General features: G+C 43.0%; 1 long non-coding RNA gene across 1 annotated transcript in view; it reads left to right on the top strand.

The window, feature by feature from the left end:
* Positions 1-952: 952 nt before the first annotated feature.
* Positions 953-21,847, top strand: part of LOC121830425 (uncharacterized) — a 32,483-nt gene continuing 11,588 nt past the window's right edge. The window contains exons 1-2 of the long non-coding RNA XR_013051973.1: positions 953-1,810; positions 3,794-3,901. This is a non-coding gene — a long non-coding RNA (uncharacterized LOC121830425). The remainder of the gene's footprint in view (positions 1,811-3,793; positions 3,902-21,847) is intronic.

The following is a 21,847-nucleotide window of genomic DNA, read 5'->3' as shown; positions in this document are numbered from 1 at the left end:
GAGTCGTTCATGAGTACCGCTGCTGTATTCACTGTGCTCACAGAGGAATTGATAAAGATGAGCAGGGAACTGAGGTGGGGGAGGAAGAGCTCTAAAGGGATTGGAGAGGCCGCAAGAGAGGATGTTGAGGGGAGCGAAACCAAGTGGCCCATGCTTTCTTTCAGATGGGTAATCTTGATTTATACATGCTTAAGTACATTTATACATGCGCACACACATATGTACAAATACACTTGAAAGCGGAAGTGGGGTTTCTGGGGGAGGTTGGGACTAACAAGAGGGGATCTACAGAAAAGAGTGGGCAGGTAAATATGCACGTATATGAAAATAGCATAATAAAACTAATTATTGTGCACTAAATAATTGTGGCAACCACAGCAGTCCCAGCAATCTGATTCTTATAGCTAAAGAGAACTTCAGCATCTCCAGTTATCTCTGTGGAGTTCCAAGGTCACCCATGCTTTATCAAACTCTCCTCCTGCACTGTCCTCCAATGTGTTCTGCTGCATTTTCAGCAGCTGCCACAGGGCTCTGCAGGGCTCTGCTGGACCCTCAGCTGGGAGCAACCCGCTGCCTCTGCTTCTGGCCCAGGCTCTGCGTTTTCTGATGGGCCCAAATGTGGACAAGACCCTTGCAAGAAGCTGCCACCACGGACAGGGCCACCCAGTCACCACCCAATGGACTGTGCCCTTGGGAGCTGCAAGGCAAAAATGAACACACCCCTTCTAAATCACTTCTCATTTCTTCAGGAGAAAAATAACAGAGACAATGTTTTTATTTGTGAAAAAAAAAAAAAAGAAGAAGAACTCAGAAATCCTATGCATCTGTATTTGATCTGCTTCTCCAGGAATCCTCTGCAGCTTGAGTCCCTTTGTGACCACAGGCGGCGTGGAAGTGTGGTGTGGGTGCTGAGCCAGAGGCGGCGTGGAAGTGTGGTGTGGGTGCTGAGCCAGGCAGCCCTGGCCTTCCTTCGGGGAGCGGATTGTGTCTGAGGGCTCAGCACTAAGTACCTGCTATATGAAAAGAACACACTCTGCCATGTGTCCACTGACTGCCTTTCAGACTTGGGGCGAAACTGGTGACGGTGTTTGTCCCTGGCCACCACAGCAATGATGGGCACAGCCAGAGTTATTCTTCTCTAAGGAAAGAGCCATTTGTTATGTTTAACCTGCATTCGCTAAAATGATTTCTGTTTGGAACATCAGTGATGAAGATTAGGAGTACGGCGTTCTCGACTTCCCTTGTTTTGATTTTAGTACAGGACATAATGATGATAATCATCCTGGCTTTAATTTATTCGCCTCATGAGTTTAATGATGCCTTCATCTTTTTCCCTAATAGCTTGCACCTGCTTACCATTTTCTCCGGATGGCCATTTGCTCTGAATTCTTCGTTTATTATTCTTAATAACTTCTTGAAAATCATAATCAGAAGGAAGTCACAGAATAAAGGACACCAGCCCTGGCTGTAACATGAGGAACTGATTTTTGGCACCATGTGAAAATATGCTGAGGGATAAGACCAGCAAAGACGGGGCGGGGCTTCAGCGGACTGCACAAACAACAGCTGGCGGCGGCTGCTGCACCCGCGGAGGTGGGGAGGAGGTGGGAAAACATTGTCTTAAGTGTCGGAAAGTTTCCAGTAAAATCATGATGTCACCAGGGTATGTTTTGTCTGTGGCTCTCATTTGCATACGTTCCTTCCCATGGAAACGTACAACGCGAAGGAATGTTCTCTGATACAGTCTCAGTCTATGCTGCCAGCTCCTAAGGGTGCGTGAAGCAGATATCATGGGCAAAGAATTTCACTTGTAAATTTTCTCCATGTCAGAAAGAATGGAAAAGGGGAGAAGCGAGGTGTGAAGACGCCGCAGGCTTCTCTGTGCGGTGGCTGAAAGAAGTGGTTGCTTTCCTTTCCAAACCACTGACGAATGTTTTCAGCATGGACAGAACATTTCCCACCACGGCGTTCATGTTTCCTTTGTATTTAGAAGTTGAGAGTGAGCCCATTTGCCTATCCCTTTGGTCATAATGGCCCCAAACTTCTCTTCTCGTCATTGAGAGATTTCCATCACGCACTGAAACGTATGTGGGGCAAGTTTTGGAGCATAATTTTGGCCTCAATCAAAGACAGACCACAGTTAGCCAGTGAGCAATAGAATGAAGTCAGCAGGGCCTGAGCTTGGAATTCCTTCCGCACAGGAGTCTCCATTCCAAAACATCATTCACAACTCTGGAGCTGGCTCAAGCCGGCTCAGGGTGGCTCTCCAGTGTCCACTAAGCCAGAGGATAACGTAAGATACTGAGGGAGATGAGGTCACGTGAAGTGCCTAAGAAATGTTTCAAGCTTATTCAATATTTCCATAAATCCAATAAGTAAAAACAATGCTTTTCCTACTTGGGGATGACTTTAATTTCTGGTAATATGTAAGACTATGTTATATGAACAAATATACTCAGTAAAGACAAATTAAAATTCTTGGATAAAATTTTTTTTTTTTTTTTAATTCTTAAAAGCATCAAGTATTTACTATTGTTAAAAGTCCTTTTGGAACTTAAAAAAAAATGAGGATCTCAGACTGGTACTAATAAAGCTGCTTTTATCTTTAAAGCCTTTGTCAACTAGGTAAATGTGACCTTTAGTTTTGAGGAGGCAAAGACAGAGAGAGAGAAAGGGGGAGAGAGAGAGAGAGAGAGAGAGAGAGAGAGAGAGAGAGAGAGAGAGAGAGAGGGAGGGAGGGAGGGAGGGAGGGAGGGAGGGAGGGAGGGAGAGAGAGAGAGAGAGAGAGAGAGAGAGAGAGAGAGAGAGAGAGAGAGAGAGAGAGAGAGAGAGAGAGGAGAGAGAAACTGGGCTTGGCTTGGGGCTTTTGAAACCTCAGTGTCCCATGCCTAGTGAGTGAAATGCCTCCTCCAACAAAGCCACACCTCCCAATCCTTCCTAAACTGTCCACCAACTGGGAACCAAGCATTCAAATCTATGAGCCTATGGGGGCCATTCTTGCTTAACCACCACGCAGCCTGAAGGTTTCTTGCTGCCGGCCCCCCCCCCCCCCGCCCCTGCTGCCCCCCCCCGCTGCCCCCCCCCGCCCCCCCCCCCCCCCCCCCCCCGCCGCCCCCTGCTGCCCCCTGCCTCCCTCTGCCATGGCAGTTTAGATAGGATTACAGCCTTTTCTGAAGGTGGCCCAGGACATTAGAATGAAGAGAATTGGAGTGAAATAGCATTCATTTTATTCAGGTTAGTGATTTTAACAAAACACAAACCCAAGCCTGGGAAGCTATATTTTCATATCATTGAAGTATCCCTGTATGGACAAGTGTCAAGACACAAGTCTAACATTGGAAGTCAGAAAATTTAAGATCCAAAGATAGATTTCATTTTTAAAGACATATTTATTTCCTTTTATTAAATCCAGATTATTTTTTTAAATAACAAATTACCAGCAACAAAGTAGCTAAAAACTAAAACTCATTTTCTTACAATTTTGAAGGCAGACAGTCCAAGATCAAGGGGTCAGTATGTCTAGGTTCCCTGGCTTACAGACTGCTACCTTCCTCCTGCCCTCACATGGTCTTTCCTACCCACAGCCCATGCCTGGCACCCCTCCTTCTCATTAGGATGCTGGTCACATGAGATCAGGACCCAATGACCTCATTCAACCTTATTCTCCTCTTAAGCACAGGGGAACCGCTTTTCTCTGACCCTCCTGTCTAAGCTTCCTAATGATCTCCAAATGGAATCCATGTGAAGTTGAAAAACCCAATGGTTCTTTTGTTGTTGTTGTTGTTGCCCCAAGCTGGAGCAGCGATAGACCATCACTATCAAACCAGGAATTAAATACAGACAGAGAGCAGTTTGCTACAAGAGATGGAATTGGCCATGTTGCCCACCTTTCCACTCAAAGGTATTTTCCCAGTAATCCTTAAATCAGCAGCCAATTTGGGGAGCAGAGGAGAGGGCAGAGACCATGAAATGCAAGACTGGAGTGTTCATGTGTATTTGCACAGGTGTGTGTACATACATGTAGAATCTATAGGTTGATGTTGGATGTCTTCCTCGGTCACGCTCCACCTTACATTTGAGGCAGGGTTTCTCTCTGAGGTCTCTGTCCTCACAGCACTGGATTCACAGGCATTGCTATCCTGACCAGCTTTTTTTTTTTTTTTTTTTTTTTTTTTTTTTAACATGGGTTCTGATCTGAACACAGATCCCTCGTTGGCTTGGCCACAAACACTCTAGTCACAGAGCCATCCCCACACTGTTACTTTGTTGGTTACCCAATGTTTCCTATTGGATATATTGAAGACAGATACAGTGTGTTGGTCCAGAAGCCATCAAACCACAGACAGCTTATTTGGACAGAGACCCCAGACATGGAGCTGAACACAAGAATTGGATAGACTCCAAACGGGCCTCCTGGACCTGGGATTTTCAGCCTTAGAATGTGACATATCTTCCTTGGGACTGAAGGGGAATTCTTATCAAGGAATATAACTCGTGATGTGTCCTATAACACAGATTACTATGTACCCCCAAGTGCTGCCCTACACCTCTTGTGATTTTTTTTAATGTCTTTCATGTACATCAGTGTACGTGAAAACCTGTTTACAATTATCCAAATCTAATATCTAACCACGGTGTAACAATAATCTCAACATTCTTGCATGGTTTTTGTATGCTCTGTGTATTCCAGAAACAGAACAGGCATGCAAATTGAGAGATGATTACACTTTGCATTGTTTGGAACATTGCCAAAAATAGATTAGCATTTCAGACAATCCCATCTCATCTGGGATATGTGACCCTGTGTTCAAACGGTCTGTCCACTGCATGGTGTCCCCTGCCACTCTCAGGCTAGTACAAGCAAGGCATGAGCATTGGATTGCTTTGTTTTGTCTTCTAGTGTGCTTGTGGTTGTATTGAAAGCCACACAGCAGACTATGTCTTCATGTCACAGATGACTTAAAACTGTTAATGAAGGTGGCTATAGCAGAAGATGTAGAGTCTGTTGTTAGAAGAGGAGGTTTAGGCACGTCCAAGTAGAAATATGGTGAGTTTCAGGAAAGTTTAGAGAGTAGTGGGATAGGTTTTTAATAGGACTGGGGATGGACTCTGTTGGTAGAGTGCTTGTCTAGCAAGAATGGAGCAGAGGTTGATCCTCTAGCATAATTTAACCTGGGTCTTATGCTACTGAATGCTGTAATCCTAGTGCTTGCAAGACGGCGGCAGGAGGGTTAGAAGTTCAAAGTCACCTTCAGGTCCATAGCCACTGCTGAGGCTCTGTCTCAAAGAACAAATGAAGTTTATTTATAACTATTTGATCAAGCAAACTGCAGTCTTTGTCTTATGAGCATCTGGGGAAAGACTGTGTCTTCTAGAATTCCTACACAGACAACAAAAGCAGCCATGTGTCTGTGGGCATGCTCAGCTTTTCCCACACACTGCATCATGGGTAGGCATGCAGCATGGCCCTGCTCGTCTGTGACTTACCAGCTAACACTTAGCTTCTTATCTAATCCTCAGTTTCCCTATTAATTGATCAAACAGCGAAAAACAATGGCTGCAGTTCTCAGAGCTGATGTGGAAATGGAAAACCACATAGCTGTCCAGGGCATCCATGAAGTGTGAATTTACACCAAGTCTTTTCAACGTTCTGCACTCAGGGCCTCTTTCACCCAGGGAAACTTTGCACAATCACAGGTCTACAATAAAGCAGGTATATAAACCAAACATTACTAAGCATAACTCATAAGGAGGCTTATTTTAAAACAGTTCTTTGCTAATTTTGCCATTATTTTTCTGGCAACTAAAGTACATTTGCATACTAATGAGGTGGGTTTGCTTATTTGTCTAAAGATCCAATGCAAAGATTTACTAATTCAATGCTTACATTCTAAGAAATAGTGGCAGAAGCTGTCTTTGTTTTCTGTCATCGAACCATTTTCTCTTTGTAGGAGCAGTAAACTTTGTAGGGACTGTCAAGACATCAATCTTCAGAACACACTCCAGTCTCCGGTCTGAGCCCAGGTGTTTCAGGCTGAGTTCTTGGTACACGTGTTTCTGCACGTAGAATGGTGTTGGCTGTGGGTTTGTCGGATGCAGCCTTTACTGTGTTGTGACACACTCCCTCTAGTCCTCTGCTTGCTAGGACTTTTATGTTGAAGGCATATTGGATTTTGTCAAAGGTCTTTTCTACATCTATTGAGATGATTATGTGGTTTTTGTCTTTAAGTCCATTTATATGATTTATTACATTTATTGGCTTAAACAGGTTGGGCTATCTCAGCATCTTTGGGATGAAGCCAACTTGATCATAGTAGATGGTTCTTTTGATATATACCTGTATTCAGTTTGCAAGTATTTTATTAAAGATTTTTGTATCTATGTCCGTCAGAAATACTGGCCTGTACTTTTCTTTTTCCTTCCTTCTATCTCTTTTTGCTTGTCTTTCTTTCTTTCTTTCTTTCTTTCTTTCTTTCTTTCTTTCTTTCTTTCTTTCTTTCTTTCTTTCTTTCTTTCTTTCTTTCTTTCTTTCTTTCTTTCTTTCTCTCCTTCCTTCCTTCTTCCCTCCCTCCCTCCCTCCCTCCCTCCCTCCTTTCCTTCCTCCCTTTCTCCTCCTCCTTTGATGTATCTTTACCTGGGTTTGGTATTAGAGTGATACTGGTCTCATAGAAGGAGTTTGGAAGAATTCCTCCTGTTTCTATTTTTATGAATAATTTAAGAAGGATTGGCTGTAGATCGTGGAGATTCTTACAGAATTCTGTTGTCAATGGATCTTAACCTGGGATTATTTTTAGCCAAAAGATTTTTTTTTTGATTTATTATGGGTCATTTATGCTGTTGATCTCATCTTGGTCTAACTTCAGTGGATGGATGATTCTGGAATTTATCCATTTCTTTTAGATTTTATAATTGAATAAGAGTACAGGCCTTAAAAGTATTCCCGTATAATATTTTAAAATTCTTCTGTGTGTGTTGTGATGTTTCCCTCTTCATTTATGATTCTGCTAATGTGGGTCCTCTCTTTCTTTCTTTTGGTCAATTGGGCCAAGAGTCTTTCAGTACTGTTTATCTTCTCAGAGAACCAGCTCTTGGATTTTTGATTCTTCATATTTTCTTTCTGTTTCATTTTAATTATTTTTGCTATTTTTTAAAAAATAATTTCTTGTCCTTTCCTAGATTTGGATGCAGTCTATTCTGGTTTTTCCAAATTCTTGAGTGGCGTCATTAACTTATTCACATGTGTTCTTTCTGATTTTTTTTTCTCATTTGGCCTTAGAACTGTTTATTTCCTTCACAGGATGGCTTGTGATGTGTCTCGGGGTTTGTTGTGTGGAGTTTTCATTTTCATTTAATTCTCAGAACTTTAAAATTTCTTTCTTGATTCCTTCGTTGACATACTCATCATTTAGGAGAGAGTTGTTTAATCTCCATGGGTCTGTATACTTAATAGAGACGTGCTTGCTGTCCATTTAAAGTTTTATTACACTGTGGTCAGATAGGACACACAGTTATTTCATTTTTTCTGAATTATTCAAGCTGTATTTCCTGTCCCAGGATGTTGTCTGCTTTAGGGAGACTGCTGAGTGCCGCTGTAGAAGGTGCATTTCTTGGTGTTTGGGGGGAATATTCTGTGGATTTCTCTTAAGTCCACTTGATGTATAACGTCATGTAATTCTGATGTGTCTTTGCTTATTTTTGTCTAGATGACCTGTCCGTTAGAGAATGGGCCATAAAATCACTGGCTCTTCTTGAGCCAGGGTTAGTCTGTATCTGTAAGTATGGTAGTACACTTTTTTTTTTTTTTTAATGAATTGGGAGCACCAGAATTTGATGCATGTGTGTTTAGGATAGCAATGTCTTGGTTAATTGTTCCCTTGATTAGAATGGAATGTTCCTTTTTATATCTTCTAGTTAGTTTACTTTGTAGTCTAATTTGTCAGATTATAGGATGGTGACTCCTGTTTGCTTCCTGGCCCCATTAGCTAGGAGACCTTTTTTCCCCCTCACATCCCTTCACTTAGGTATGTACCTTATATTCCTAATCTCTCCATGACTTTTATCAAGAAGGGGCACTGGAGTTTATCAAAGGCCTTTTCTGAATCTCACGAGATGATCATGTTTTTTTTTTTGTTTGTTTGTTTTTCCTTTCAGTTTGTTTATATAGTGGATTACATTGGCTGGTTTTCATGTGTGTATGTTGAACCCTCCCTGCATCTCTGGGATGAAGGCTACTCGATCATGGTGGGTGATCTTTATGATATGTTCTTGGATTCTATTTGCAAGTATTTTTGCATTTATGTTCATAAGGGAAATTGGTCTGTAATTCTCTTTCTCTGCTGGGTCTTTATGTGGTTTGGATATCAGGGTTACTGTATCTTCATAAAATGAATCGGGCAATGTTCCTTCTGTTTCTATTTTGTGGAATAATTTAAGGAGTATTGATGTTAACTCTCTTTTGAAAGTCTGGTAGAATTCTGTGCTGAAACCATCTGGCCCTGGGCTTCTTTTTGTTGGGAGACTTTCATGACCACGTCTATGTCACCAGGAGTTGTAGGTCTGTTTAAGCTGCTTGTCTGATATTGATTTAATTTTGGAAAAAGATATCTGTTGAGCAAATTACCCATTCTTTTTCACATTTTCCAATTTGTTAGAGTACAGATTTTTAAAGCATGTCCTTTATGGTTCTCTGGATTTCCTTGGTGTCTCTTTTCATTTCTGATTTTGTTAATTTGTATATTCTCCCTCTGCTTTTAGTGAATTTGGATAAGGATTTATCAATTTTATTGATTTCCTCAAAGAATCAACTCTTGATTTCATTGCTTCTTTGACTGTTCTCTTTGTTTCTATTTCATTGATTTCAGCCCTGATTTTGATTATTTCTTGATGTCCACTCCTTTGGGGTATGATTTTTTCTTTTTGTTCTAGAGCTTTCAGATGTGCTGTTAAACTGCTAGTATGAGAGCTCTCTCTCTCTCTTTTTTTTCTATGTAGGTACTTCATGCTATAATGAACTGAGAACTGCTTTCATTGTGTCCTATAAGTTTGGGTATGTTGTCTAGTCATATTCATTCACTTCTAGAAAACCTTTCATTTATTTCTTATTTCTGTCATGTCTATTTTTCATTCAGTAGAGTTGTTCAGTGTCCATGAGTTTGTAAGCTTTCTGCTGTTTCTGTTTTTGTTGATGTCCAGCTTTATTCTATAATGGTCTGATCAGATGCAAGGAGTTATATCAATTTCCTTGAATATGTAGAGACTATGTAGCATGTGGTCAATTATGGAGAAAATTTCATGTGGCTCAGAGAAGAAGGTATAGTCTGTTGTGTGGGATGAAATGTTCTGTAAATATCTGTTAGGTCCATTTGGGTCATAATGTCTGTTAGCTCCAATATCTCTCTGTTTAGTTTTTGTCTGGATGACCTGTCCATTAGGGACACTGGGGTATTGAAGTCTCCCACTGTCAGGGTGTGAGGATCAGTATGTGATTTAAGCTGTAGTAGTGTTTCTTTTATAAAAGTGGGTGTCCTTGTGTTTGGGACATAGATGTTAAGAACTGCAATGTGGTCTTGGTAGATTTTTCCTTTGAAGAAGAGGCCGTGCCCTTCTCCATCTCTTTTGATTAGTTTTGATTTGAAGTCTATTTTGTTAGATATTAAAATGGCTACACTAGCTTGCTTCTTATGTCCATTTGTTTGGAATATATATTTGCAAACTTTTATCCTGAGGTAATATCTATCCTTGATTTTGAGGTGTATTTTTGGATGCAGAAGGATGGACCCTGTTTTCATATTGATTTTGTAAGTCTGTGTCATTGTATTGGGGAATTGAAACCATTGATATTGAAAGCTAATAATGACCAATGATTGTTGATTCCTGTAGCATGAATCTTAATAGGTCTTATTAATAAAATCAAACCTGAGGCCAGTTATTGGGGTGAATGATGGAAGATCAGAGAAACAGAACAAGCCACAGCTACCTCACCTCGCCAGTTCCTCAGCTGATCCTGTTTCCTCAGACTGGAAGCCTCTGAGTCCTTATCCAAATGAATCTCAGCTGAACTGCTACTCAAAAGCCTGAATGCTTAACCAGCCTAGTTCCTGGTTTTCACGCCTTATATACCTTCCTGCTTTCTGCCCTTACTTCTTGGGATTAAATGCTCACTTTCTTGGATTAAAGGCATGTGTCACACCATGCCTGGCTGTTTCCAATGTGGCCTTGAACTCACAGAGATCCAGACGGATTTCTGCCTCTGGAATGCTAGGATCAAAGGCGTGAGTGCCACTATTTTCTGGACTCTATATCGAGTGGCTGTTCTGTTCTCTGACCCCAGATAAGTTTATTAGGGTGCACAATGTTTTGGGGAACACAATACCATCACAGATTCCTGTTATTCCTGTTGTTGTTGTTGTTGGCGGTGGTGGTGATGGTGCTGTGTGTGTGTGTGTGTGTGTGTGTGTGTGTGTGTGTGTGTGTGTTTCTCTTCTTTTGATTTTGTTGGTCTGACAATATTTATTCTCTGTGTTTTGATGGGTGTAGTTAACCTCCTTAGGTTTGAGTTTTCTTCTAGCACCTTCTATAGGGCTGGATTTGTAGATACGTATTATTTGATTTTGGATTTATTGTGCAATATTTTATTTTCTCTATCTATGGTTGTTGAAAGTTTTGCTGGGTATAGTCTTCTGGGCTGGCATCTGTAGTCTCTTGGAGACTTCATCACATCTGTCCAGGATCTTCTGGCTTTTAGAGTCTCTATTGAGAAATCAGGTGTAATTCTAACAGGTCTGCCTTTGTATATCATTTGTCCTTTTCCTCTCGATGCTTTTAATATTATTTCTTGTTCTGTATGTTTAATATTTTGATTATTATGTGCAGAGGGGACTTTTTTCTGGTCCATTATATTTAATGTTCAGTATTCTTCTTGTGTCTTTATAGGCATCTCCTTCTTTAGGTTAGGAAGTTTTTCTTATGATTTTGTTGAAAATATTTTCTGGAACTTTGAGCTGGGTTTCTTCTCCTTCCTCTATTCCTATTATTCTTAGATTTGATCTTTTCATAGTGTCCCAGATTTCCTGGATGTTTTGTGTCAGGAGTTCTTTAGATTTGACCTTTTCTTTGAGCAATATATCCATTTCTTTTATTCTATCTTCAACATCTCTTGTATTCTGTTGGTGAAGCTTGTCTCTGTAGATCCTGTTTGAATCTCTAAATTCTTTATTTCCAGAATTCCCTCAGCTTGGGTGTTCTTTATTGATTCTATTTCCATTTTTAGATATTGAACGTTTTTTATTCATTTCTTTTCACTGTTTGTGTTTTTCTGGATTTTTTAAAGGGACTTATTCCTCTTTCATCTATCATCTTCATATATGTGGTTTTAAGGTCTTTTTCTTTTGCTTCAGTTATGTTGGAATATTCAGGGCCTGCTGTTTTAAGGTTGTTTAGCTCTAAAGGAGACATATTTCTCTGGATGTCATTGAACATGATTTTACGTCAGAATCTTGCCGTCTGTGATTGGGATGATTATAGGTCCAGGTGTTGATATTTGGTTTTGTCTTTGTTGGGTGGGTTTTATTTTATTCTTTGGTTTTTGTTTCCTCTCTGGATTTTGGAAGAGTGTGATGGCTGTGTGTTTCCTGACATGAAAACTCCACCAAGATGACATTTCAGTTCTCAAAATGGGTCTGGTTATTGGAGGTTCCACGTAAAATGTATTTCTGGGTATTGGGAGCTAACACTTAGGAATGGGGACGGGCTAGGGGTCTGAATGGGTTCACAGGAGGGAGGAGATCGGAGTGCTCCACCAGGGTCTGTTTATTTCATCTCCTTGGAATAGGAGAAGCCATAAAGAGATACTACTTCAGAAGGAGGTCTGTGATAGTGCTGGGCATGAGACTGGGGCTTGGATCTGGAGGAACAGGAGAGGGGAAGACCTACAGACAGCCTACTTCCTTCCGTGGTAGGAGTGGCCTGTGAGTTATCAGGAAGTACCTGCTGCATTTGGGGGAGGAATGGAGGGAGAGACGACGTTAGGAAGAAAGAAGTCTGCGGATCCACGGGAGATGTGGGCAGCAAGGTAAGGAAGGCTTCATCAGTGTTCTCCTGCAGAGCTAGGGGAGAGACTGAGGGATTGGGTTTGGAGGAGAGGAGGGAGCGGTGGAGGTCTTAGTTAGCTTCCCTGCTTCCCTGGCTGCTCAGTGGGTGTGTTCCCAGAGAATGGATTTTGTTTCCTTTTTCTTTTTCCTTCTCCTTCTTCTTCTTCTTCTTCTTCTTCTTCTTCTTCTTCTTCTTCTTCTTCTTCTTCTTCTTCTTCTTCTTCTTCTTCTTCTTCTTCTTCTTCTTCTTCTTCTTCTTCTTCTTCTTTTTGTCCAGACACGTTTTCTCTGTGTTCTGGCTGTCCTGGAACTCACTCTGTGGACCAGGCTGGCCTCAAACACAGAGATCCACCTGCCTCTGCCTTCTGAGTAATGTGATTAAAGACATTGTTTCTTCATCCAGTCAACTAACCTCTGTGTTTTGATTGGAGAATCGAGGCCATTAATATTTAAAGTTATTATGTATTGGTTGTTGCCTTTTTCTTTCCCTGTGTGCTTTTAGTCCAACTTTGTGTTTCTCCAATCATGATTTAGTTTGTTTTCTTTCAATTGTTTTCTGCCTATCATAGTTCCCTCTTCAGTCTAAAATACTGCTTCCAGTATTCTTTGTAGGTCTGTTTTGGTGGACATTAATTCTTTTTGTTTGTTTAGATCATGTAACATTTCCTTCTCCTCATCTGTGTGCCATGAGTCTCGGTTGGCAGCTGTGTCTTTTAGAACTCAAGGCACACTGTTCTGGAATTTTCTAGCATTTAAGTTCACCATTGAGCAATCAGCTATTATACTGATGGGTTTTCCTTTATATACGACTTACCTTGTTTTCTCTTGTAACTTTGAGTACTCTTTCCGTATTCTGTATGTTTAGTCTTTTAATGATAAACTTGCAATGAGAAGCATTTTTCTGTTCCTGTCTACTTAATGTTCTGCATGCTTTTTCTGTCTGTATGGGTGCGTCTTTCTTTAATGTGGAGACATTTTCTTCTATGAACCTGTTGAAGATCTGTAATCTTCTCCTTCTACTATGCCTATAATTAGAAGATTTGATCTTTTTATGGTATCTCAAAGTGCATGTTCTTTTGACATAGTTTCATTTTTTCCTTCATATTCTTTGTATAAGTTGTCTATTTCCTCTACTTCATCTTCAAGTCCTGATATTTTGTCTTCTACTTGACTCATCTTCTTGGAAGGCTTTCCCCTAACCTTTCTAATTGGGTTATTGAGTTTTTCAATCCCGTCTTCATGTCAGCTGAGTCCTCTTTTCATTTTTTTCTCTTTTCACTGAATTCAGAGTTTACATCCTGAATTATTTTCATCATTTCATTCAGCTGTACATTTGTGTTTTCTTAGACATCACTCAGATGTTTATTGTTAGTCTCTTCAAGTTTATTGGGTGTTTGATTGGGTCTTCCTTGAAATATTTGAATCCACTGATCACACTTATGATTGTTTTTTTAAATTCTGGATTCTGAGGCTCATTTAGGTAATCCTTATTTGAGAACATTTCTAAAGGAATAGTGGGGTGGGGAGGTATTATCTTGGCCTTTCCTACTGTGTGTGTTTTTGTGGTGTGACTGGGCATGTGGACTGCTTTTGTTGATCGTGTCTGATGTGACAGTCTAGTCTGCCTCAGGCTGAGTCGGTGCAGGAGCTGTGCAATGGCAATGGAACTCCCCTAGAAAGCTGGTGTGTGGACAGGGCCTCCAAACCCATCCTCTCTTTCAGTTCAGGGACAGTTGCTTAGGCTGCCCACCAGCAGAATGTAGGAAGAGCAGGAGGCAGAGGAGTGGGAAGAGGATGGAGAGGAAGGAAGGAGATAGAGGAGTTGCAGAAGGAAGGGAACAGGAAGAGGAAGAAGAGAAAAAAGAGCAAGTGGATGAGGAAGAGGAGGAGGAGACATCCTTCATCCCATCTCTTCTTGTATCCCTGGATTCCACTAAGAAGTACTTTTTTATTATTCTTCTTTTTCTAAATTTTCTATTCTTTCATATATTACATCCACCAAAAATATAAGAGAAGTACTTTTGTTTTTCACTGTTTATTGTTGCTAACAGCCCCCTTCGAAGGTTTCCCACACTTTTAGCTTAGAAGTGCGTAGTCTCCCGAATTCACAATCTCTCCAGTTATTCCCCAACACAAGCACTTACAAACTGGGCAGTCTCCTATAGTTGCTTATTTCACAGAGGACAGAGGCCAAAACACACATAGGCTACACCCCCCACCTCCCCCTGGAGCTGTTGGCTTGGCAGGCTCACATTCTGCAGAATCATAGATGTTTTGATTTATATCAGCTTGGAATTTTTAATATACGAACCTCAGGCTTTGCCAATATTTGAAGCTGACTGGGTAAGCTACAAGGTTTTCTACAATGCTGCCCAGGGGAGTAAAAGAAAAATCCAGGCAGGCAAACTTGAAAGCAAAAAAGTATAAGGCAAACAGTGTGAACATCACTGCTTCTAGCTCCTTCGATGAGGCCATTACCTTTGCTATTAGGATTTATTTCATTCCGAAATCGTGATATCCATGAACTTCAAACCCATAAAAGGTGTGAAGAGATTCAAATACCCTTATAAAACTCGGACTCAAAATTTCTTCTGGAAACTTCTTGAACAGGGTGAAAGAAATTAGTGTAGAAACGGTGTTCTGCATGGAGCTGGCAGCCGCTGCCTTTGTATGAATATCTGCAACAGTAAAGATTGGAGTTTCCAGTGGCGTGTCCTCTTCCTGAGCTTTTGTCAAGTTCAGCAGGATCTTGCCGTGTAGCCCAGGCAGTCTCCAAACTCACTGTCTTCCTGGCTCAGCCTTCCAACAGGTATAGGTCAACAGATGCAGCTTGATCCCCATTTTAAAAACATATTCTAAGATGAGTAGATTGGGTCCCAACTTCACATTGTTTTGTCCTCCAAACTCAGGGAAATCATTGATCCAATACTGTGCAGACGCTGCTGGAATTGCGCTGCCATCCCAGCTAATCAGAGCAGAGCAGCACTGTTGCCATGGAGAGCTTTGTGATCTCAAAACATAATGTGCACTTCCATTTGATCATCAAAACCAGGCCATTACGGGGGCATAAACATCACTTACAGTTTGCTCTTATATCTAATTTGTATTTTTGGCTAATTTTGATAAATACTCATGTGAGTTAAGGAAGTTAACTGCCTAAGAGTCTTTTACATGCTAACTTGCCAAGGGCCAGTTAGGAGGAGCAAATATATCATGTGATTATCATTTCAGCATCCAATGGTGAGATTTCCCCTCATCCATGGCACTACTCCCAGGCATTACTATCAGTTGATACTTAGTTCAAAAAGATGAAAGACTATCCTTCCAGATGCATTGAGTCAAAAGAAGATGATTGGCTGGTTGATGGCTGGGCTAGGATCATGACTGACTCTTGGCCTTCTCTTCTGGGCTTCTGAGTCCCTTCGTGGATCTTCCTTTCTCTACTGTTGCCAAATGGATACGTGGGCAAACCTGATTTTGTTCCACACCGGCAGTAAATATGGCACCAATACAGGGGTTCGTTCTGATGAGAACAATGTGAAAGCCTTCCCTCAAGAGAATTATTGTGCTGCCCTAGGAGATCACTCTCATTTTCTGTCTTTATTTTCTTTATGTTACTGGTTTACATTACTGTGGCAGACAATGTCCTCATTTCTCCTGGCAAGTCTTTATGGTGGCTTCCCACGCCACTCTGAAGTTGTCCTCCACGAGCAGTCACACTGAGGTGGGGACTCACGCACTCTTGTTGGTACCAGGAGCCAGGACTCCCAATGTCCCTGCCTTGGACTTTGTTTTGTTTGGGTTTTGCAGAACAATTTGCAGCAGTGTCTTTTCCAAACCTCTGATCATAGATCTTCACTCCATTGTGACTCTTTGGTTTTACTCATTGTCTCAGTCTGTTTGTATTCTCTATCACCTCCACTCAGGGCTCCTGTTTCTGCTCCCAGTACCACTCCAGTCTCACTTTCTTGTTTTATATTGATTACATCTGTTAGACACATGGGTTCTCATCCTGGTTTCCTGCATGTGCACTTTTCGCTCTCTTTGTCTTTCTAGTGGAGACCGAGATAATCACATGGCTTCATTTCAAGACCATCTTTTTTCACACAAGGCCTCTTTCTCTGTTAGTTGGTTCTCATTTGTGTGGACACTGGCTGTTCTCCTTTTCTAGCAAATGGGTCTCCCAGGTTATGGCTTCCTCATGAGAGTCCTTCCCTTCCTTCCCTCCTCTCCCTTTCCTCCTTTTCATCTTCTCTCTTCCTTTCTTCTGTTTGGAGACTAATTCCATGGTCCTCCATCTTGCATTTGTGACTTTCCTGGAGTAAGTTTTACAGTTTCATCAGAAACATGGGGTGGCAAGTGGCCTTGGGGTGTCAGAGCACTGCCCCCTTAAAGGTACCATTTATGAGAAAACATGTCTGTAGATATGCTAAAGAATTGTTTCTCTTGCCTCGTGGCAGTGGCACACTCCTTTAATCCCAGCACTAGGGAGGCAGAGGCAGGTGGATTCTCTGTGAGTCCAAGGCCAGCCTGGTCTACAGAGAGAGGTCTAGGACAGCCAGGGCTAAACAGAGAAACTGTCTTAAGAAAATCAAAATAAAAAAAATTGTTTTTCTTGAGTTCATTCATGCATTACTCCTATGGTATCTGGACGACACTGTTTCCTTGGAGTCATTTGTCACTTACAATTCTTACAATCTTTCTGCTTCCTCCTCTACATCGATCCCTGAACCTGGAGGAAAGGGGTTTGATGAAGGCTTCCTGTTTAGGATTGAGTTTCCCAAAGTCTCTTGTTCTGCACAGTTGTGGATCTCTGTGTTAGTTCCCATCTACTTCAAGAACACACTTCTCTGATGTGGGCTGAGCGAAGGGAGCAGGCTACCAGATGCTCACACAAGACCTACGCAGGTTCAAGCCAGAAGGGGTGCCAGCCCTGAGAGGGGGAGGTGGGCATGGGTCCCACCCCTAACCAACAACCTATTTGCAGTTGATATCTGCTGACAAAAGAAGATCATCTTCTTCCAATAGAGTTTCACTGGGTGTATCAGTCACACTTCAGGACAGGCCCCATGCTCACGAATAGCTGTCCAACACAAAATGAAGTCTACTGACCTTTTTGTGGACGTTTTGTTTCATTTTGGCACTTTTTGTCCTTTGCTTTTTGTTTTGATTTTTGTTTTTATGGGGATTCTTTTGTTTTTGTTTTCTTTTGAAAGAGAGAGAGAGAAAGGATATAAAGTTGGGTGGGGAGGCTTCGGGAGGGAAAAGCATGATCAAAATACATTGTATGGAAATTTAAAATAAAATCAATCAAATTTATAAAAAGAGGTATCATTTTCTTTTGGGGGTTTCATAGTGAGTTGTTTAATATTTCTAAAGAAGGGTCTAGAAAATAAATTTTAATCACTTTGACCTCCCTTCTCAAAGAGAAGATTCAAAGACTATATATATAGCTCCTTGTCTGTGAAAGCAGAGGACCCTGGAGCTTCTCTTACTGCCCAGGGGACAGAAGCCGCTCCATGGCCTCAGTGATGCTGGGATTTCCGGTGTAAAGAGTGGATTTGATTTCACATCGTTCGGACACGCCCATGCTCTTGACACAGGCCTTCATGGACTCAGAAACTAGAGGGAGAGAGTTGGCCTTAGTAGTTCTGTGTTCATGAACCACACAGGCTGACCACACAGCTCTTCTGCAAGTGTGTCACTGAAGGCTGAGGTGCCATCTACAGTCAGGACCCAAGCTAAGTCAGGCCCCAGGTGACTAATTTGCCACACCAAAAGTCAGCCACATTTTGTCAGCCCTATGCAAATACCACCTGTCTGGGGCCCTGGAATGTTGATTCTGTAAGTCTCAAAACAAAAAAGAGGTTTACACTAAACTTTGGTTAGAAATGCACAAATAAAACCAAAAAAGCCCATTAGCACATCTGATAGGTACTGTAAATTGTGTTTGAATCAGTGAAATATGTGAGCTTGATTCCTAAGAATTTCTAGAAGTTTTGCTTTTCTTACAGTTGGGCCGATAAGTTCATTCATTTTCACATTGTGAAATTGTGAAGTATCTGTCATCCATTGGTCTTGGTTTTGAACAGAGAGAAAATTCTGCCCGGGACTGTAAAATGATTTTCTTCTTGGTAGCAGGATGCCTTTTACAGTTGTTTGATCCTGTGGTTGCAGTCAGGGGTGAAGGGGCAGTCATGCACAGGCCGGCAAGACCCGGCTAGCTGACTGTTCAGCCCATCACTGCACTGTGCTCTGGTGTCTGTAAACTTGGCATCCACACACTTTCTGCCCTTTCTATCATCAAAGCTCTTTTAAGATAAACCCCGTGATAAAGACACACAGTGACTGAAAGATACTTGATCACTAAAATCTTAGCCAGAGTCGAGAGAACCCTGTCCCTGCTACTACTTGCGTTTCCGGATCCCTACCCACTCCAGCCTCCTTCCCCTCCTCTCTCCCTTTTGGTTTTCTCTTTCCTTTCTTCTTTCTTTCCCTTCCTCTTTCTTCTTCCTTCCCTTTTGTACTCTCCTCCACTCCCTCCCCCTTCTTCCTCTTCCTTCTCTCTCTATTCTTTTTTTCCCCTTTCTTTATGTCTTTCTCTTACATTAAAACATCCTTAATGAGGCCAGACCCATGAGCTGGCCCTGGGATCACATGCCTGTCCTGGTCAACACTGTCACACTTAGCAGTAGACTTAACTAATAGAAACTCCTGGATTTGTCACGTCAGAGTCGGGATGCCCGGCTTGCAGTCAATATCCATCCGAGCTAGAATGCAGTCTTGGAGGGTAGATGCTCAAGGGCCTGGAGCTCCTGAGGCAAAGGGCACCCTGGGCCGGATGGGGGACGGGCCAGCCGTTCACCGAATGATCTAAGCCTGGAGGTGACCTCACAGTGTCCGGGAGGCAGAGGAACTCAGCTGTCAGCAGCAGGAAGTTGGTAAAAAATGGAAGATGCCCCTGGAGAGAGAATGGAGAGCAGACGGCTTTAATTGTCAGCCCTACAGTGACAACAGACAAGAGAAATTCTGCTCTCTTGACATTTAAAAGATACCAGAAATGCCAGCGACCACATTCCAGAGCTGCCTGAAGGTCTCCGTGTCAGGGCGTTCAGACCTAAGCCTGGAGAACTGCAGGTGATGTTGACAGCACACTCCTGGGACTCCTTGACGATTCCCAGAGTGCACTGTTTTGAGTCCTGTGCCTTTAAGAATCCTTATCATATTATGAAGTAGTCTTCCATCTGAAAAAGAAGTAGAAAGACTTCATTGGCAATTTGAAATGGAGATGAGGGAAGGATTTGTCACGTCAGAGTCGGGATGCCCGGCTTGCAGTCAATATCCATCCGAGCTAGAATGCAGTCTTGGAGGGTAAGAAGCCGAAGCCCCAGGTGGGAAAAATCTTAGGAGACAGAACAGACAGCACGCTTGTTCCCAGAGCTAGAGACGGCTTTCCATAGAGTGTGATCTTGGACCGCCTGTTCCTGATACATGCTTAGTGCCAGACTCTCCACTGCTGATTTAACCATACTGACATCTCATTTAAGAGCTCGGGAAGTAAGGCCTGCACGTTGAAGGCAGGAGTTTCTATTAGTTAAGTCTACTGCTAAGTGTGACAATGACAGCGGCCGATTTTATCACGTGTTCACTGGCATCTGGTGTGCCAGCCTCCCAGATCTCTTGTTTCCTGGGTGGGCCACCCTACAGCAGGTTCTCCGCACCAACCCCTCGAGGCAGCAGGCAGGACTGTGGTCCAGGGACCCACGCTGATGACTTGAAATGTGCCTCGTTGCTGTCACTCCGTTCTCCATCCTGTTTCTCTCATTTGTGCTTCCCCGCCTTACTCTGACTGGCCCTGGGATCTGTGTTCAGGGCTGCTGCAGTAGAACTAACTCCACCTGCAGTCACCCGATCTGGGACCTCACACCCCTTTCCCCAGTGCCTTTGCGTGGGTTCACAGGTAGACTGTGCCACTGTCCCAGGCACATGTGGTTTCCATCGTCACCAGACTCTCATATTTTATTACTGTGGGTTTCTCAGGTCTGAAGAGCTGTGAGTGAACCCTCGTATGTGGGTCCACACAGCGGTGGTGAGGACAGTGCCTATCATGTGGGAGGACTGAACTTTCTCCTGTCTCCTTGGCCTCTCTGCTCCACCCAGGCTCGGGTCTCGGCATTTCTTCTTTGGAGTCTCCTGTCCAAGCTTCCCACTCCCTCAGCCACCACTCTGGCTCTGGCCACGTGGTGTATGGACCACCATAACAGTGTTACCTGGTCAGCTCCTGGCTGTTGCTTAGTGCTCACCAAAGTAGGAAGAGCATTCTGAACCCGGAATCTGGTTTGAGCGCTCCTTCCTTCACCCTGATACCTGGTGCTTCCCATCAGCCTTTTGTTTTAGCCCAGATTCTCTTCAATGCCATTTCCTTTTGCTCTGGGTGAAAATGACACTTGGAGGTGGACTCTACCACCACGAGCAGAGATGCTGGGTGGTGGTTGCCTGGTCCAGTTCTACATCCACCTTCGTAACTGAGCGGTGGCTCTCAACAGACATGAGCCTTAATCCTTGGGACCTGAGGCTCCTTGCGTGGCGAACATATGGAAGTGTGTTAGGAATGTTGACACACAGAGTATCCCAGGCCTCTGCTTACTGGCTCGTGTCTCCCAAATGGATGTGTTGAAGCACCACCCCTCCAGCAGCATCTCAGAGGATGGCTGCATTTGGAGTGAGGAGAGCGGGAACCAGTCAGGAAAGCAGTGAAAAAGAGGCCGCTGAGATGAGCCTGGTCCACTCTAACTGGTGTTCTCAGGAGGGGAGTGGGCCAGCACAGGAAGACATCAGGGTACAGCTGTCTACATGCAAGATCCCAGTGAGGTGCTTCTTGAGACCCTGGGGAACAAACTGGCCTCTGCCTTAGACTTCCAACTACCAGGACTGTGGGAACACAGGAGGCTTCTGTGTAAGCCACACCGTTGGCAGGATGGACTTTTACTCTGTCGGCCCAGGCAAACTCACACAGGCTACACCAAGTGTCCCCAAGAGAGCTGTGCAGAAGGTCATGTTTACAGAGGAGAAGGTGTGTTGGGGTGGGGCAGTGTGCATCTCTAACCTCCAGCCTTGGAGACTGGAATGATGTAGCTACATGCCAAGGAATGTTAGAGACCCTTGAAGATAAAGAGGAAAAAAAAATATCCTCCTCCCCTAAGGGATCTGCAAATAGTGGGACCCTGCTATCCCCTTGATCTCAATGCAGTGACAATCATGTTCAGAGTTTGAACCTCCAATAATATAGAAGAATAAATTCCTGCTGCTATGGGGCAATGTTTGCAGTAGTTAGAGCAGCTGCCGGAATGCCTGCGTACATCCACTACAAGCAATCGGTACAACGGCACCCGCTTCTCCAAGACCCAGCTTTCTCTTTGGTAGCCGATCCCGGGTTGTCCGTGACCGTCAGACTTAAGTCTGCACACTCTGAGCGCTCACCCAGGTGCCCCCACCTTCTCCTTGCTCCTGTCTCCATTCAGAGCAAGTGTGTTTTAGGTACATGCTGACTCCATGTGGCACCTCTCAGCTCTGTATCCATTGAGACTAGGAAGACAGCTGATACTCCACTGATTGTACCCTGTCTGCTCCCGTGACAGGGCACCAAAGAAACAACATAGATTGGACACTGTGACCAATATCAATGACTCTCACAACACTGCAGTTATTAAAATAACGTAGAGTAAAAGAAAAAAAACTGTTCTGACATCCTAACTTGT

The sequence above is a fragment of the Peromyscus maniculatus genome, chromosome 6, assembly GCF_049852395.1.
Source record: "Peromyscus maniculatus bairdii isolate BWxNUB_F1_BW_parent chromosome 6, HU_Pman_BW_mat_3.1, whole genome shotgun sequence".
Classification (NCBI taxonomy): Eukaryota; Metazoa; Chordata; class Mammalia; order Rodentia; family Cricetidae; genus Peromyscus; species Peromyscus maniculatus.
Note: the sequence above shows the minus strand (reverse complement) of the source record. Positions and strands in the feature narration are given on the sequence as shown.